The sequence below is a fragment of the Adiantum capillus-veneris genome, chromosome 15, assembly GCF_014529385.1.
Source record: "Adiantum capillus-veneris isolate H3 chromosome 15, ASM1452938v2, whole genome shotgun sequence".
Taxonomy (NCBI): domain Eukaryota; kingdom Viridiplantae; phylum Streptophyta; class Polypodiopsida; order Polypodiales; family Pteridaceae; genus Adiantum; species Adiantum capillus-veneris.
In genome coordinates, this window is record NC_140945.1 from 136,809,548 (window position 1) to 136,829,639 (window position 20,092).

General features: G+C 41.6%; 1 pseudogene; it reads right to left on the reverse strand.

The window, feature by feature from the left end:
• Positions 1 to 436: 436 nt before the first annotated feature.
• Positions 437 to 2,598, reverse strand: LOC147441557 (flotillin-like protein 3; annotated as a pseudogene).
• Between the last annotated feature and the right edge of the window lie 17,494 nt (positions 2,599 to 20,092).

A 20,092-nucleotide genomic window follows, 5' to 3' on the forward strand; every position in this document is an offset into this window, starting at 1 on the left:
TTGGAGCCTATAACATACTCGCTACATTGGCTGTAGAGTGTTTGAGTGCCGGGGCAAGCAGCCTTGGCAGCCAGCACCGTCAAAGACCCATCGGTGACTAGCATTACCATCACCACAACCATCACAAGGTGGGTAAAGCCTCCATAGCTTGATCCTTCTCTCTCTCTCTCTCTCTCTCTCTCTCTCTCTCTCTCTTTCTCTCTCTCTCTCTCTCTCTCTCTCTCTCTCTCTCTCTCTCTCTCTCTCTCTCTCTCTCTCCCCTAAAGAATCCAACACTTTTCACATTAGTATAGGTTCGTGTGTTTGGAGCCTATCAAGAAACAATGGAACCACATAGCCAAACCTCCCAAGGCAATAGAGGTTTAACATTTGCAATTCCACCTACTAGTGCTTGATAGCTATTCTTACAAAATAGTTGGTGAAGACAAAGAATAGATCATGGAGCGTGTACTTGTACAACACTTACACTCTGATCATTACCATTAGCTGAAAGAGTCTTTGGGCCTTCAGGAATATGCGTTTCGTGCGAAGGAGGTGGATTTATGATTGTAATAGGGATAACAATATCATCAAAAATCCTACCCTGCATCTCTTGATGCTCTTGGCATAATGCATACAACACTGGACTAAGCAAAGATCACAAGGAGACTTCTGCAGATAGAATTTCTTTTGCAAGGCTTGCCGGAATAGTCCTCTGTATATGCCACACGTCCACCACGTAAAAACTTGTCCTTTCCCAATAGAAAAGGCCGCATGAGGATTGACTGCACAAAAGGATACAATGGTAGCGGCAAGTGCCAATCCACCCTCCACAAATATGACATGGCATGTGCAGGGTGTTGTCCAAGGTACTTCAGTATTTTGATATTCCTCTCAAACAAGACACATGGGAAAATCAAGCCTAATTACCAACACGAATCAAAGTGGTCAGCACAACCACATATGCACGTATACTCAGCTCGACTTCTTGTATGGTGGCCACATTTTTTATTTGTATTTTGGCAAGCTCTACTTCCTGTGACCGCAACGCAAATTTCTTGGCTAGCTCTGCATCTGCTTGAGTCATCTCAGCCTTCCTAGTGTTCTCAAAGATTTTGGTATCTTCTTGAACAAGAAGCTCCTTCTGTTTTGCAATTTGGACTTGCTGGAGTGACATACGTTGGTCTCGGTGTCAGCTTTTGCGGCATTCTGATGTTGTGTGAGACCCTGCCGCTCCTTGGTGCCGACATCACCTTTTTTCTTGGCGTCAGCGATGGCGATCTTGGCGCTAGTGGCCGCGTCTTTTGGCGGAGGAAGGACAAGTACTCGTGGCTGGGGACATCGATGAGCTACTTGACATTGGCGTTGTATATGAGGAGGCCAAATTCGTTGAGCTCAAGCTGCATTTTCTCAAAGACGGCGAGCTTAAACTGTTTGGTGCCTTTGAAAATGTCCTCCATGATCATGGCGCGTGGCGAGGACACGGGTTTCGCCTTCGATGATGCACTTGAAAAGGTCATTGACATGGTTGTAGTTTTGTTCATGGGGGGCGATGAGGCAGGCGTATTTGATGACGACAATGGTGAAGACGACGGGGAAAACAAAGGGGATCTTTTCGATGCTCATGGCTTGAACGTCGAAGTCGTAGGAAGGATCCAGGTTTTCTTGGCCAGCTTGTCTCTGTCTCTCTCTCTCTCTCTCTCTCTCTCTCGCTCTCGCACTCAAGAAGCACGTGCAGAGAACTCTCTCTCTCTCTCTCTCTCTCTCTCTCTCTCTCTCTCTCTCTCTCTCTCTCTCTCTCTCTCTCTCTCTCTCTCTCTCTCTCTCTCTACTGCCGACTATTCAAAGTATGACGGAATCTCCATCAGCTGTATTAATGACATCTTTGCGCAGTTGTTGCAGCATCAGATCAGGCACGAGCACCTTATCATAGAGAGAGAAGCTCATTGGGAAATTGATGCAGTAGATTTCGGCAGCAACGATTATTCAGGTTATGTGCGCAGCCACAATCCCTACAAGCCTATTGTGATCAGCATGTTGTTAGGGTTTTTTGTTTCGTTTTTTTTGCATTCCTATAGGACTTTGCTGAGCATCGGTGTAATTGAACAAAATAACCTAAGACCACAACTTTGCAGTGTATATATGTTACAGAACAGAGAAATTGACTGACGTTATTTGTGTACATTAACAAATTTGAGAACTACAACAGAAGACTTCTGTATCAAAAGCAGTTTCAGCAGGTGAAGGACAATATGTAGCACCGTTGAGCTCTCCTACTATAGTCTTCAGATGCACGGTGCCGACAAAGGGAGTGGAGAGGCATAGCCTTTGGCGTAGTAGGTCTCCATTGCAGTCAAGATAAACCTGCGCATGTCATGTTGTAGGACATTGCAACTAGGCGAGGAGGCCGTTTATGTACAAGCACTATGGCAAGATAGGTTACATAAAAGGCCCGTAGCTTGCACATGCAAATAGCACTAAAAATAGAAAGGCACCACTTGAACACCATTGCAAATGGCTAGGGGAGAGGCATTGCTTTCCGATACCTGCAGTAGAACCACGTTTTTGCTGCGGTACGCCAAGGTCCAATTTGATGGTGGGATAGTCTGAAATCTTCATCGACCGGCACGTGCTTTTGGGTACATGCGTGCAGCCTAGAGAGAGAGAGAGAGAGAGAGAGAGAGATAGATAGTTCTATTATCGTCCTGGGAGGTCAAATATGACCTATGGGACCAAATAAACATGTCACGTGGTGTGAGTGGAGTTCATAAGTGACTCTCGATGCTCAAAAATGGCTGAAATGAGCGTCGCAATAGAGAGTCCACATCGTGGTTGGGAGAGGAAGGTATGTAGGGAGAGCTCATGGCTGAATATATGGGGAAAAGAGGACCTAATGTGGTCAAAAGCTGAGCACTCAAGTAGTGTGTGGTACTCACTCTCTCGCACTTGACGAGGGCATAAGGTGCAAAGTCGATGACACTCCTCGCCAGTGCCCCAACGTCCTGTCTCGCAGCGTAGAGAATGGGAGCTAAGACGAATGGAGGCAATGGTGCGGATCGCACTCAACGGGATGGGCTCAAGGATGTAGGAATGGGTTCGGTTACCTCGTTCCGAGAAGAAGAGAGATTTGTAGTTTGGGGCAACGTGTGTGGTGTAATGGCTGAAGCGAGAACCTCCAGATTTCTCCCAAGCCATGATACATTGGCGTTGTAAGAAGGCCTCATTAACTTGGGAGTCGATCGACGCATCCTTGACCAAGTGACATGCATCCCATCTTCCAAACCATTTCTTGATATCAAGCATCCACCCCGAACTTAGTATTTTGCTCTTGCATGTCTTTTGAACCTTTTGACTTGCTTCATATGCGATTCTAGGAAGTCGATGCAAAGGGCTACGTTGTGTCTTACGCATGTACTCCACAACCCTTTCCATGCCCAAGACCTCAATGGGAAGCGATCCGGACTCAAGAAGTAAGAGCATGTAGGGTGTTTGTGTCTTGACTTGGAGAAAGTTGGTGAGAAAACGCTTTTGGACATTCTCAAACTCTTTCCAAGTAGACTTCCCGATGCTTCCACCCCACACCTCCACTCCATAAAGAAGCACCGGTGTCACCAATGTGTCAAAGAGGTACTTTTTGAGAGCCCAACACTTGATCTCTCCTGCATTGCACATGTTCTCAAATGCATAATAAGCCCTCTTTCCGGCTTCCAAGCGACGCATTGCACAATCCTTCCATTTATGATTGGATGGAACCTCAAGGCAAGGTACTTGAAGTGATCTACCACTTCAAGTTTCTCATTGTTGTATACAATGCATGGATTTTCGTCATTGAGGGTCTTTACAAGCATAACCTTGGTTTTGGATCCATTCACGATCAGCCCGCTATGTAGGCAAAAGCGTTCCAAGACACTCATAAGCTTTTGTGCATCTTCTAAGGTATGTGCCAAGAGCACTACATCATCGGCATAAAGCAAAAGCATGATCACCGCATTTCCAATCTTAACCTCTTCTATGCCTTCTTGCTGCATAAAATCAAGAACCATGTATTCCAATTCATCAATGAGTAGCCCAAAGAGGGTTGGGGAAAGTGGGCATCCTTGTTTGACACCAATAGTGCTTGCAAAAAATTCTGAAATTCCATCTCCCATACGTAATCGACATATCACTTTTTGGTAGATGCGAAAGACTGCATGCATAAATTCTCTCGGCACTTGAAGGCTTTGCATACGTCTCCAAAGATTTCCTCGCGGTACCATGTCAAAAGCTTTCTTGAAATCCACAAAGCAACAATACAACTTTTTTCCTTTCAATCGAGATGCTTCCATAAGAACTCGAAGAGTGACAAGGTGATCAATAGTGCTATGATGCTTTCGAAAACCTGCTTGGCCAAGCGCACGTTTGCCATTCTTTTCAGCCCATTCACTTATCTTCATCTCCATGATACATCCAAATAACTTTGCCATCAAAGAACCAACCATTATAGTGCGATAGTTGTTCACATTGTTTACATCTCCTCCTTTGTGCAAAGGTTTGATCCAATTTGCACTCCAATCATGAGGCATGCCATACTGAAGTGCAAGGTTAAACATATCGCATATCCAATATCGTGTTTTCTTGCTTGTCCATTTAATCATTTCAGCCTTGACACCTTGAAGGTCACCTGCCTTGCGAGTAGCAAGTTTCTCAAGCGCGCGGCATACATCTTCAATGGTAAAGAAGGGAGACATAAATGGAAGGGAGCTACAACCCTCCATCTTATCAACATTGGGTTGCTCATAGAGGTTCTTACAATGCATATACATATCCTCAAGAGTCAAGTCACCAAAGCTCTCAACGCGCTTGCCTTTTAGATTTTGCCAAAATTTGCCACATGCATGTGCTTTCTCTTGTGCTAAAAGAAGTTGTTTTTCGACTTCCCACCTTCTCCTCTTCTTTTGAACAAGTGCTTTGTATGTGTGTGAACATTCCAAGTAAACTTCCTTGTCTTTGATTGCATCCAATCTTAGCAAGTGTTTTCGGGCTTGACTACATTCCATGTCAAACCATTTCTTCTTGGTGCTACCCTTCTTAGACCTTTTGCAAGACATGTGTTTCGCCGAAAAGCATTCCTTCGCACAAGAGAAAATTACTTCTTTGAAAACTTTCCACTTGCATTCTAATGTTGGGCTCCCTTGATGCTCTATCATGCTTAACATTTGGTCCACCATATCAGCATATATAAGTGCTCGTTTGAAGTCTAGACGTAAGTACAAATGATTCACATCATGATTGGAGGCTACATGCTCGGGCCGTTTACCACACTTGAGGTCAATACATAACATCCTATGATCCGATTCCGGATTCCATTCACCAAGTGTAAAGCTTTGTATGCATTCTAGAGTGGCTTCTGAGAACAACATATAGTCAATCACGCTAGCACCATTGTGCTTTCTACATGTAAAGTCATTGGTGCCTTGCCATAGAGATACACCATTTGCAATGAGCATTCCGGTACTATTGCACATATGTAGAAGTGACTTTCCATAGTGATCCACTTCTTTTGCATCATTAGAACTTCGATTATACATGTATGAGTCATCCACTCTTCTTGATACATGCGGCATGTCGACTTGTTGTGTGTCGTGTTGTAACATATTTGTGCGAGCATTCATGTCTCCAAAAACAATGACTTCACCTTGATCCTTGTAATAAGCAATGTCTTCCTCTAGTTCAACAAAGGGCTGATCTCTATCCATATTCAAGCGAGCATAAAAGTTGGAGTCATAGTGAGGAATGTAGCAGCCGGCCACAAACATGACTTGACCATTTGGTGGGCTGATTTTCAGCCATAAGTAGCGTTTATACTTATCTTCTTTGACAATGGAAACATCTTTCAAACCCTTTTTGGTCATACATGCTATGCCTCCTTGGCCTCTTCGTTGCTTTGCATTTTTGGCCCACATCAAAGAATGTACATCGTATTTGTCAAATCCAAGAATTCGTTGCGCATCATGCTCCCATGTTTCGACAAGAAGTATCACATCGGAGTCGTTGGTAAGCTCATCAATGCCAATTCCCGCATTCCATGGATACCCGTTACAATTCCAAAAGCTTATTCGCAAGCGTGAGTTGGTCTCATAGATCATGTGTCCCTATTTGTTGGGTGGACTTGCATCCTCCTCAAGTGCCTTTTCTTCTTGAGATGATACCTTAACCTTCTTGCTTCTTTCCTCGTATGCTTTGCGACGTACATTTTGTTGCATAAGAGTGCGATCCTCATATACATTACAACCCGTTCCTTTGAGGTAGATCCAACCATTGTCAAGGATGATCTTTCTCTTTACCTCATCAGCCATGGTACATACAATAGGTCTTTCTCCCGAGCGAGGGACTCCTTGTTTTCCAACTCGATGTGCACCATAAGCCATGATTCCTGACATGCCAAAGTGTGTAGCAAAAAACTCTTCAATAGCAACCGCAAGAGATTGGGGTGTTTCCATGCTTTCCTCCTTGATTCCACGAATGACGATGTTCTTTGAGCGTTTTTGTCGTTCTTGCAATTCTTGAGTGTCCACATTCTCTACATTCTTTTCTTGGACAACGGCTTGCGTGATAGGAGATGTAGAAACCACATTATCCTTACATATATCAGCCCATGATTTGGATGCATTTCTCATCTCACATACATCATGTCGTATTGTATCTATCGTTTCCTCTTTCAATACATGATCACTCTCAACTTTGCTCAAGCGCTCTTTCACTACATTCATGTCCACAAGAGAGCGTTTACATTCTTGAACTTCATTCTCAAGATGCATCAAGCGCGTTGTTTGCATTTCAAGAACCTTCTTGAGGTGCTCATTCTCCACAACGAGAACTCTTAAAGTACCATTTTCCATTGCAAGTGCGCGCAACTCTTCACCTTGCTTGTTGACGGTTTCTTGTAACGAGATCAAGTAAGCCATGATCATTGCTTCCGTTGTTGTAGACGATGTGGTTGGATTAGCATCCAAATTCCTTGGAGATTTTGCATCATTCTCCATGGCGAGTGTGGCTTTTCCACCCTTGCGAGTTTTGTCTGACATTGCCTTCAAGTCGGCAACAAAAATGCAAAGTTTTGACAGTTTTTTCAGTTCTGAGATGCTGTTACAGCAAAGCCTTCCATTACACAGAAAAATTCTGTCTTTACATCAATGCGTAGAGGGCTTCGTGCTCTTCGATTGAGGCTATAGATCACCTAAATCGGAGTTCGGATGAGCAAGTTATGGTCAAAAGAGTGAACTGCTGTCTACTAGGTCAAAAAACGGCTGTGTGTGTGTGTGTGTGTGAGAGAGAGAGAGAGAGAGAGAGAGAGAGAGAGAGAGAGAGAGAGAGAGAGACATGCCCACAGGAGCTGTAGGGGAAAATTTTTCCCAAAATACCCTTGTATCTATTTTTGGAGGGATTGTTCAAGATTTTTTAATCTTTATTCCTTTTTGACAGTTGAGATCCGGTTTTGCATGCTTAGGAGGTAATTTGTCACAAATTACCTTGCAAAAAAAAGGCAATTATGTCTAGAGATAATGAAGCAATTCATCTCCAAAGCCTACATAATCAACCCATATTCTCAATCTAGCATCTTTTTAATCTTTGGAGAAATTTAATTTCACAACTAGGGGTATTTTGAGAATTTTGGAATATTTGAAGGGCATTTTGGAAATTTGTGACAAAATAATAGGGGTATTTTGGGAGTTTTTGAAATTTGAGGGGTATTTTGGGAATTTCCACAAAATCACAAGGGTATTTTGGTAATTTTCCCTTTGAATCTCTAACAAGCTGAAACGACACAAAGTGAAGGATTGGCTCCGAGTCATCGCTTCTAAGAAGAACATAAATGTGTATGAATTGAGATACTTCAATATCACAAAACGAGAGAAGAAGATTGTTTAACGTCGTAGGAAACTATCCCAAGAGACCTTAAAGATCTATCTACTGACGAGAGAGAGAGAGAGAGAGAGAGAGAGAGAGAGAGAGCAGTGTTCACGAAAGACTTTTCTAGAAACCGATGTGAAAAAGGAGAGCATGGGAAATCTCTCGGTTTTTAGTAAAAATTATAGGGTTTTTACCATTAAAGTCCTCCAACTTTAGCCGAGTAGAAAAGGGTAGATAAAGATAAATAAGGGAGTATAAACTTTGAGCCATATGTGTTGGAATTTTTTTTCGGTGCAAGGTTAGGTGACCCTCCAAAGTAGCCAAAACTTTTCAATATTTGTCCTTTAAAAATACAATAAAGGTTGTTTTTTGTGCAGAGAGAGAGAGAGAGAGAGAGAGAGTATAACAAAAAAACAGACGTTATATCCTAAAATATTTGGCCTGCTCGATGGCAAGCTCATTATTTTTTCTATAATCTCACTCTCTTCTCTCTCTAGTAGCGCACTCCATGTGTGTTGCTAGAGAGAGAGGGAGAGGGGGAGGGAGGGAGAGCGAGCATAACAAGAAAAAAAAATAGACATTATGTTGTGAAATATTAGGCCTTGTCGATGACAAGGCCTAATATTTTACAACCTGATGGCAAGCTCGTCAAGTTGGAATTCCTCTCTCTCTCTATCTCTCTCTCTCTCTCTCTCTCTCTCTCTCTCTAATAGTGGACGGGAAAAAGCTTGAGGACAATAAGGGTTGAGAGTATAAAGAGAAAACCCTCAAAATGGGTCCTTACCCCGGATGAGGCGTCATGGTCAAGCAGGGCCAACAGTACTACGAATGAGTATACCATTGATTTCACCCCCATCTTTCTTCTTATGTTGTTAATGATTAACGAGCTTGCCAACAACAAGGACCTTTATTCTACAAGAAAACCTCTCCTCTTTCCATCACATTTTGACACTCCCTTCCTCTCTCTCTCTCTCTCTCTCTCTCTCTCTCTCTCACATTTCCCACGACGTTAAAAATTCTCTTCATTTTCTTCTAAGTTCTTTACTAATTTTCCCTTTTAGATTCGCTCTCTCTAGCAATCAACACTGACATAGAGTCTTAGATCTAGCAATTTCGTCTAATGAGTAGCCATTTACGAATTACCAACATCTATATGCAAAATTTTGAAGTGTATCTTATGTAAGCAACGTTTGTCACAAATTCGGCAAAGTGACAGCTTCTGAAGTGTTCCTTATGTAAACAACATTTGTCACAGATTTAACAAAGTCACAATTTTTAGCCGGCTACAAATATATTAAACCCTAATTTTTGTGAACACTAGCCAATGGTTTATGCTACTTCCTCCTTACTAGGGTGGAGGGAATCGAGTAGCACTATAAGAGGATCATCCTTATTGATAGCCGTTTTTTGGCTCTCCATAATTGCCATAGTAAGTTACTCCACCCTACCAAATTCACCCAAACGCTATGGCTATCCCTACCATTTCACTGTACATAGGCGTGTGTGAGTTAGGGGGCTTTTCCCATATCTTCTTAAAAACCCTCAGCTAGCTAGTCATTGGGCTAGTTGAGCCAAAAAAAATAAAAAAAATAAAAAAATAAAAGTATATTATGGCCTCTTTGTGTGTAAATATTTCATTGTATATATGGCCTAAATATAGGGATTTTTTATAATTATTTTGGTATTTTATTTAAATATTTCTACTTAGGTGTGTGTTTTATTAAACCTATGTACACCTTCTTTCATCCTCTTACACCATAATTATATTTTTTGCCAATATGTACATACTCTAACCTCATATTTTTCCTTTATACAAATCACTCCCACATTTTCACCCTCACCCTCGTGAAAACAAAAAATTGATTTCTACTCATTGGTTACGTTTATTATATTATTTACTTGCATACCTTTTTCTCTTTCACCCAAAATAATTCAAGGAGGGACCATATCATATGATTCCAATATCTTTCCATATCCATAACTCCTCCATATTTTTATTATTATTTTTACTCATTATTCTAACACTATGTACTCATTGAGCTAAAGTCCATGAATAGTCCACACACTAGTCCCACCATGTATATATTTCTTTATTCACCAATAATCCTCCTTCATGCATGGGTCAAGGGCAACTTGGATGCTTTGTATTATAATATGACAAAGGAGGGGCTCACTCTTGGATGCATTGTACAAATTCAACAAAGGAGGGGGCCACTAAAAGACTTTTGCAGACATAAAAAACAGGCTTTTTGGTGAGAATTTTGGCACCTATCTCCACTCCGAATTTGGAGCGGTGATAATGAGAAAATGTAGCCCACGCTCTGAATAATCACCTCAAATTTTTTCATGATTTTTGGAGCTACCAGTGGTGAGCTATGATTTTTTGAGTGGACCCCAGTCTGCCCACTTTTCTCACAAGTAGCCCTTAGTCTTCTCTCACCCTTCCACACACCTACTCACTCTTACACATCCCTCCCTCTCCTTCCCTCACTCAAACCTGAAATTTCCATGGCTTCTCCCACCCTCTTCACCATTACCCTTCTCTCTCATCCCTATAGTTCTTTTATGAACCTCTACATACATACGCCCTCTCCATGTCTCTCTCTATTGCTTCTATGTTACAATTTCATTTACCTCTCCTAAAAATATCTAAAATTCAGCATCTTAACCATGATAACTTTTGTAAATTGAGGATTTTTCATCAACAAATCCTCTTTTCATCGTGGTGGTCAACTGTGGCGGCGGCGTAAAGAAGCGAAGAAGAAGAAGAAGACCAGCGGTGATTTTTCCACAATCTACACAAGGGTGAGTTCAAGCTTCTTCAAAGCTTCACCATCTCAATGATTCTCTTTTAATTCACCCCTCTTCCTTCATCAAATCAACTCACTCTACCCATTGTAAATGTAACATTAACTTTCTAGTGATTACTAACGACTAACATACTAACACAAAATAGCATTGACCTAACCATAAAAGACACCTCACCTCAAGACATGTGTATAGTAACACTCTCTCTCTCTCTCTCTCTCTCTCTCTCTCTCTCTCTCTCTCTCTCTCTCTCTCTCTCTTTCTCTCTCCTTACTTACTTTCACCTTATCTACCATCAATAATGCTCTCTTTTGAGCCCACACCCATGACTCAAGCAGACAAAGAAGGCCCGCAATGTTTTGATATTCAAAAAATCATAATCCTGATTTGTTAGCTTGTAAATTAGGATTTCCAATAATCTTTATGAGGGGTCTCCAACCTATAAATAGGCCCCTCTCCTTCTTGTAAAACAACCTCCAACATCTCACATAGCACCCCAACACTCTATGCGTGAGGAGAGACTTAGGTGTAGCAACCACTTGTGAGCTTCACTCTTGGTGTGAGAGAAGCTTTCAAGCTACACATTGCAAGTGAGAGAGCGTGAGTTCCACAAATCTCAAAACCACTATTGTATATGCTCCTTCATCAAAAATAAATTGAGGTTTGGTGCATCAAAGACGCGATTCGACGTTCAAATCTTCGTCCTTCCATTTGTGCAATACGGTTTGGTGAATTCAACGTGACTTGTGTATTTTGAGTTTTTTCGGTTGATCTTGATTCTAGAAAGTGTTTTAGTGTGTTTTTCATTGCCAGTTTTGTGTCCATTGTAAGAGGGTATTGTGATGAGAGGTCTCCCACACCCTAAGACAGTGTGTGTGTGTTTTGGCAATGTTTAGCAATCACTAAGCATTGAGTGAGTTTTGTACAAGTTCTACGATAGCATCATAACGAACCATCTCAATTCGCAAGTCACAAATAAGGTATTACGCAAGATCCTTTCCTCTCTCTCTTCTCTTTGCTCTAGCTCTCTCTGGTCCATTTCATGTGTGTCGGTGTGAGGTTGCTTGTGTGTGTTGTGTGGTGCATCTTCTTGGTTGTGCCAAAATCTCTCTTGCGTCCTAGTTCGCATACCATAACTAGGTGGTGCCCCTATCTTGTTTGGGCTTGGCTGTGGGTTTGTTGTTGTGTTGTGCTTGTGGTTGCCCTAGCCCCAATTGAGCAGCACGGGAGCCTTGAGGGGTGTTTAGAGGTCGCCTCTCTTGTTGCCCGCCCCGGACCGCCTCACTATCATTTTGAAGTTATGGTCAAGTTTGTAAAGAAGATAAAGAATATCACCTTACAAACCATGAAAAATGGGAGCTTAGTTATGGTTCATGCAAACTACCTTGATTTCACAAATTACCTTGCTCGGTTTTTGGTTTGCTCGGATGTTTTCGCTCGGGGTTTGTTAGGACTCCATTTTCTCTTGCAACACCGCCAAGAAATCAGCAATAAAGTCTACAGAAACAAAAATGGAGAGCAAGAGAAAGAGTCTTTCTTTTGTGAGCTCACTTAAATACAATGTTAAGCAGAAGTTTTTGTACCAAGGCAGTAGGATTCATGTTGATATTTGCGATAGTGGGTTACTTGAAAAGAACGTATACTTGGGAAAATGCTAGTTAGTATGTATGTCAAGTGCAGTACACATGTCAATGTGCAACAAGTCTTTGACAATCTTACTGTGCGGAATGTCTTCTTGTGGAATGCATTGGTTGCAGGATATCCCCAACAAGGACATGGCTAGGAAACTGTGCGATGTTTTTAGCAGATGTGTCGTGATGGCCGTTTTTCGGCTCTTTGTAATTACCACAGTGAGTTACCTCACCCTACCAAAATCACCCAAACACTGTGGCTATCCCTACCATTTCACTGCACATAGGCGTGCGTGAGTCACGGGACTTTTTCCATATCTTCTTAAAAAACCCTCAATTATCTAGCCCATGCGTATGTAAATATTTCTTTATATATAGGGCCTAAATAAAAGATTTTTTCATAATTATTTTGGTATTTATTTAAATATTTCTACCTAGGTGTGTGTTATTTATGCTCTGTACATTGCCTCACCATTACCACAATTTTTTCTTACCATTTTTCATACTCTTTATTCCATATAGAAATATTTTCATGTAAGCTTCTCTTATATTTGGTGTAACTCCACCCAACAAAAATCCAAAAAAACTAGTTTTATTTATGTGTATATTTTTTCACTATTTTGATTTTTCCCTTCCTACATCTATTTTGTTTTTTTCTAAAAAATTAGAACACCAAAAATATTTATCTTTTTATGGTAGCATCATAATGAGAGAGATTTCTTTTGACCCCTTTATATTTTTTCCACTTATATTATTTATATTTGACATGTACATATTTTTTAGACCCCTCAATATTTGATTTTCTTAGTTGTACTATTCACTTATATCCTAATCTCAACAATATCTTCAATTATAGACCCACCAAATAAGGTCAAGGGTAGGTGGCATGCATACATGCACTATGGAGGGCTCACTCTTGGAGGTATTCAAAAGAATCATCCAAAGAAGGACCCCACAAGGACCTTGCAGTGGAAAAAAACGGTCGGTTTTGTTGAATTTTTAAAGTTCACTTGCTCTCCGAATTTGAAAATGTGATACAAACAAAAGTTGTAGCTCGTGGGCTGAACTTTTGCCTCAAATTTTTTCATATTTTTTTGAGCTACGAGCTGTGAGCTATGATTTTTAGTGGACCCCAGTTTTCCCATGCTATGCAGCCACACTCTCTCTTCCACTTTATCATTTTCCTCTTTCACACACACTTCTCCACTCATCATCCCCATCTCTCTCACCACTCCTCTCTGCACACTACTCACCTTCTCCTCAACCTTGAAGAACAAGAGAAACCATGGTGAACTCATACCTCCCACACACAATTCCATTCCAAAATTGACCACCTAGTCTCATTTTTCCTCCTCCAAATTACCCATATCTATAAAAAAAACCACAAAATTCAGCCTCTTCTCTTAAAAGACAGCATCATGGTGGTTGATTACTCAGCTTCAATTACCTTGTCTCTCAAGGAAGGTCAAGAGTGGAGAAAAAAAGTACCGTCAAAGCTAGTGGACCGTCAACAAGCGTCAAAATTGGCCTTACTCAAGACACTTGGAGCATCAACCTTGTAAGAAATCCACCTTTTCTTACCTCTTAAGAGTTTTTCTTCCTTATTTGTATCCTACATGGATACTCCCATTGTAAATATCCAATTCCATTTGTAAATTAATACTAACTCTACTAACACTAACCCACTATGAAAAGTCCTATCACCTCCATTTCTCTCCTCTCTCTTTCCCCACCAACTTCTTGATAATTCCAAGAAAAAGAAATTAGATAAATGGCTGAAAATCTAACCCAACCATGGTTAGAGGAGTAACCCTAGCCTTCAAAATTGCTATAAAAGGAGGGTGTGGCTAGCACAAAAGGGGGGATCCATAAGCAAGAGCACTATGCTATAGCTTGAGAAGCCAAGCTCAACCTCTCTAGAAGGAGCTCTTGAGTGGAAGCTCATTGTCTTATGCATGTGCATGTGTTGTAATAGGGGATTAGCAAGGGAACTCTATGCCATTGTAAGAGAGAGAGTGATAATTCAATTGAGAGTAGGAAATCTATTATTTCTCCTACTACTGTAAGCCCAACATTTGCTGAATCAAGGAGGGTGGATTTGGACTAAGCTTGGATACTTTGTCTCCCTTCCAACGTGAAGTAATGGACAACAATGATGCGTAAGTGTCTTGGTGTTTTTTGTTAAGTTCTTGATAGCTTGTCTCTGGTGTTGTCATCAATCTAGCCATAAATCCCACATACTGTAAGAGGGCGACAGGGTGGAGAGGACTCCCTGGCCTTAAGACAGTGATTGGGGTGGCTTTTCTTGTGATGTGTTGTGGTGAAATTTATGCAAGCTATGTTGAACAAATACTAATCTCACTTTGATTTGTCATGACAGATTGTAAGAAGGTATTAATGCAACAAGCACCCCCTCCCCCTTTCTCTCTCTTTCTTAAATATATAGTTGTGTTTGCTTGATCATTGCCGATACGTTTCAAAGCAGCCCGAGCACTATCTCTCTCTCTCTCTCTCTCTCTCTCTCTCTCTCTCTCTCTCTCTCTCTCTCTCTCTCTCTCTCTCTCTCTCGTGTTTTAGTGTGTGAGAGTGTTCCATTGGTGTTAGGGTTAGTGTAAATTCCTTGCTTGTTTGTGGGTTGCTCTAACGATTCTCCTCTTTTGCGTCCTAGTTCGCTCTTAAACTAGGTGGTGCCCCTTGTGTAGTTGGGATTTGGCTGTGGGTTTGTTGTTTTGGTTTGTGTTGTGTTGTGCCCCAGCCCCATTGAGCAGCACGGGAGCCTTGAAGGGTGTCTAGAGGCCACTCTTCTTGTTGCCCGCCCCGGACCGCCTCAAATTGGTGCCCCCACTGAGGACGGCTTGTGTATTTTTGTGTAGAATCAACCTTTAGCATAGTCAAGTAGTTTGCATGAATCACGAAGATTTGTATGATCCCTTCATTCCCATTGCAAGGCAAAAGGTACACATAATTGTTAGTACTAAGTTGCAATTTCAACGTGTCATTCGTAGAATTTTAGGTCCTCTTAGGTTGGCCGAGATAAACGCTTCAGTAAATCCTTTTATTTTGCCTCTCATTAGGTACGACCTTAGTTTGGACGTCTATATTTTTGTTTTGTTTTAAGCATTAGGACATGCATAGGCCATGGATAATGGCCCAGGAATAGAGGTTTTTCCCTTTCATTTTACTCCACACATTAGAATAAACGTTGCAATTAGTAGAAAGATCCATTTTCAACAACGAATGGTGTTCATGTTTGGTGCCCAAAGAGCAGGAGAAATTCTTGCATCACCAAACCCTGTCATTCTACCTCTCATCAACTACCACACTTCTTTTGATGTACATGTGTTCATTTTATTTTAAAATGAAGTGCAGCCCGGCAAAATAGTGTGTATGTTTGTTTTTTCTTTGTCCAAGTTGTTACAAGAAACAAAAAAACGATCATTTGTTCTAACTGGGAATGTGTGTGCAGTGAAAGTTCAATCCTTAGAGATCTAGCTCTATTACCAATTGAGTTGCAGGAGCAAGTAGTAAGGCGTCTCCCTCATAACAAGAGGGTGGTGAAGTTAAGACGGAAGGTCCTACGCGTGGATTCCATTTTCCTCTTGTTGTTGGGCACTAAGGAAGACCGCGCATTCATCCAACTAGTGTGTGCCCTAAGATTGGTAAATAGAGTGAAATTTGGCGTTTGGCGAGTGCATTTCACCATTGAGGAAGACTCTTCAGGAAACTTGCGGCCAGAGTTCATGCTTCATAGACTCACATTTGGTGAATTTTTCCCTCATTTGCGTCTTATTAATAGTCTTCCTTTCGCTTTCAACAAAGGAGATAGGGAGCTATTCAGAGCTTGTCTTAATAAAGAGAGCATAGAGAAGATTGCAAATTTGTATAAATTCTCATCCTTCTCTACTTTCTATGACACTTTGTTCATAGAGACATTGTAAATCTCTTTATGCTTTTGAATGATTTAACCATAATCCTAAGGAGTTTTTGTCCAGGAATTTTGTAGCACAAGTGGAGTCTTTAAATCTTGCAAACTTGATTGGACTTGATGAGGATGTTCTTTATGAAATTGTGAGAAGGTTGCCTCACTCCGACTGTGTGGAACTCGAAGGAAAGGAGCTCCTAGTCAATTGCTACTTTCTCACGGCCTTCGACGAGCATGAAGATCTAGTTTTTATACAAACCGCTTGTGCGTTGGGAATTGTAGAGCAAGTGCAATTTATCACTTGGGACGTGGTTGCTCTTTTGGATCCAGAAAATGAAGTTCTAGAGATTTCTGTTTATCGCCTTAGCTTTGAAGAATTTCAACCCTTCTTAGAGCTCATCAATAGTCTACCTTTTTGTTTTGATCAAACAAATCGAGACCTCATTGAAGCTTGGATAGCTGAAGAAGAAAACCTAGAGTGGTATTTTCTTACTTCTTCATTTGCAGGCGAGTGGTTCTAAATCTCTATTGTATCCCTTATTGTAACTCGTGTTGTAATCTTTCATAATAATGGAGAGCCAACGCCAAATGTCTGGATATCCTCTTTTCTTTGGAGAGCCTGGAGAGGATGCAGAATTATTTTTAGCAAATTTCAAGATGTCTTGCCGTATCAAGAGGATAGTAACCGATCAAGAACGTGTAGAAATGTTTGAGGTGGTCCTTAGGAAAGATGCTAGTACTTGGTTTGACTCTTTGCCTGAGGAAGTTAAGGGGAATTACACAGAAGTTTTGAATCGTTTTAAGAGATACTTCTTTGATCCCCAAAACACTCAAAAACTATGGCAAGACATTGTTTCTCATAAGCAAAAAGACTTAGATGACTACTACTTGTACAAGCAAGAGTTTCTACGTCTTTGGGCTCTATGGATACGAAATGTTGCTAACCCTGGTGATGGTGCAGAATTTTTAAAGAAGGAGAGGTTCATAGCCGGACTCTTTCCTGACCTTAAGGTAAAAGTTGAGGCGGGTGCACCTGCTACTTTTGATGCAGCTGAAACTAGGGCTGCTGAGAAGTATAGGAAACTCAAGTGCTTAAGGGGAGAGGTTCCAATAGAAGGTCTTAGACCCAAAGGTAAGTCACAAGCATCAACATCTAGGGAGCTTCCTGAGGTAACGGCTGAAGTGATTGAGAAGTTAAATGAATCTTTAAGCAGCCTGTCAATTCACCTTGCACAAGCTGTAGGTCCAAAGGGACAAGCAAAGAAGTCAGAAGAGAGAGAGCCACGAACTAGGAGAGTCTTGCAATGTTGGAATTGCGGAGAGTCTGGACATGGGATGTATAATTGTCCTTGGCCCCGTGGAGAGCCAGGGAGACCTAACTTGAATTACCCAGTGATGAATGCAGGAGAAGGAGCTGGTCAACAACCAAGGCTTCTACAAAGGCCAAATGGACCAAGACCACCTCCACAAGGGGTAGAAGGAGTTCCACCTTTGCCAGATCCAAATGTGCATGTGGTAGAGGTGACAAATTCAAATGAGGTTGACATGGAAGCCAATGGCATTAAGCGTGGCCGAGGGAAAGGTAAAGAGAAAGAAGGAGTCACATCACAGAGTGACCATGGACAAGGCAAGAAGGCAAAGGAGACCAAGGAAGCTAAGAGGACTCGACGTCGTATCAATCTCCAAGACTTCCCTCTTGGACATGGTATGGCTCCATACAACCTGTTGGAAGACATGAGAGGTAAGGGTCCTGATATCTCATGGCCTCAATTTCTTGCATTATGCCCACAAGTTAGGAGGGATTTAACAAAGGCAGTTAGCACTAGGAGAAAGGTAAAAGAGAGTGTGCCTGTTGTAAAAATTGCACAAGCTGAAATGAATGAGGACATTACACCGGTGCTAGACTGTTACATCAAAGGAAGATTGGTTAGGAAAGGTCTAGTGGATGGGGGTGCACAAATTTGCATCATGACAGAGGGACTCATGCAAAGACTAGGCATGCACATCCATGAGACACCTGAAATCAAAGTCAAGATGGCAAACAATAGCAAGGCTAGGTGTGTAGGCATTTGTAAAAATGTCTTTGTAGAGGCCTTTGGCATTAAGAAAGCGGTGGATTTTTATGTTATGTCGACCAAGGGAAGTGGTTATCCATTTATCCTAGGAAGACCATGGCTAATGAAAATGCGAGCTTTGCAGGATTGGGAGAGTGGGAAATTAATTTGCAGGAATGACAATCATAAGAAGGTTGTCTTTGACATGAAGGAGCAACGCCAAGAGGAGCTCCATGAAGAATCATCTCAAAGTGAGACGGAAGAAGGTTGGACCGATAGCACTTCAGAAGAAGAAAGTAGCGGCAGCATTACTGAAGAGGAGTCTTCCATCGAAGTCATGGGGGTAAGGTTTAAGCCAAGCAACCAAGAGACCTCTTGTCAAGGCTTGGAGGAGGTAGGTCCTCAAGAGAACGAAGGTGTTCAAGATGAAGGGATGCTGGAAGGTATGCTATCAACAACACTTACAAAGGATGAAAGAGAGGAGTTCAAATGTGTGCTAAGGAAGTTTCCTAGGCTTTTTGCTAAAGACTACACCGATGTGCGTGGAGTAGATGCTGTTCAACACAAAATTGAGTTGAAGCCAGAGGCCACACCTAAGGCTCAGAAGCTACGAAGGCTAGGAGTCATCAAGGAGCAGGCTTTACTCAAGGAGGTAAGAAAGCTTCTAGCAGCAGGTTTCATTTATCCAGTGGAGAATTCAGAGTGGGTCTCTCCTGTTGTTGTCACTCCTAAGAAAAACGGCAAGTGGAGGGTGTGTGTGGATTACCGTCCCCTCAATGAGGCAACAAAAAGAGATCACTTTCCCCTCCCATTCCAGGATGAGATACTAAATGAGGTAGCTGGTCATGAGAAGTACACTGTGTGCGATGGTTACTCAGGTTACTTTCAAATAGGTATTGCATTGGAGGATCAATTGAAAACAACCTTTATCACTCCTTGGGGTTGTTATGCTTTTAGAGTCATGCCATTTGGTCTGACAAATGCTCCTGCAACTTTCCAACGCTTCATGAACATGGTGTTTCAAGCATTCTTTGGAAAGTCCATTAGGGTTTTTATTGATGATTTTTGCATTTATAGCTCAAAATCATTGCATCTACAAAGGGTAGAAGAAGGTTTAAAGAAGCTCTATGACATGGGAGGTCAACTCAACCCCGACAAGTGCCACATAGGTGAGGATGAAGTGATCTTGCTTGGTCACAAGGTTTCCTATAAAGGCATTGAGGTGGATCCTTCAAAGGCAAAGGCTCTTATTGAGCTCCCATCACCCAAGAGTCTTAAAGAGGTCATCTCATTCATTCAAAAGGTGAAGTATATGTCACGCTTCATTCACTTAGCCTCGGAGTTACTTCACCCTTTGCAAAAGTTGACACAACAAGTAGAATTTGCATGGTCTGATGAGCTTGAAGAGTACTTTTGTAACATTAAAGTCATTTTGTCAGAGCTACCAACACTCATGCCTCCTTGTTGGGAGTACACATTCTTTGTTAGCTCTAGTGTTGGAAAGAAACAATTGGTGCTGTGTTGCTACAACAAGATCCCCACAGTACAAGGATGCGACCCATCTACTTTGCTAGTAGGGTCATGAATGCTTTGGAGAGAGACTACACAGAAGCAGAACTCATGATGCTTTCTCTCATGTTTGCGGTGAGAAAGTTTAGATCCTACCTGCTACCAAAACCTTTTGTAATTCTCACTGCAGAAAATTTGTTCCCTTGGGTGTCATCTCAAATGAATCTTAGTACTAGGATCTCAAAGTGGATTATGGAGTTGCAAGAGTTTCAATACTCTTTCAAGGTAGAAGATAGTGT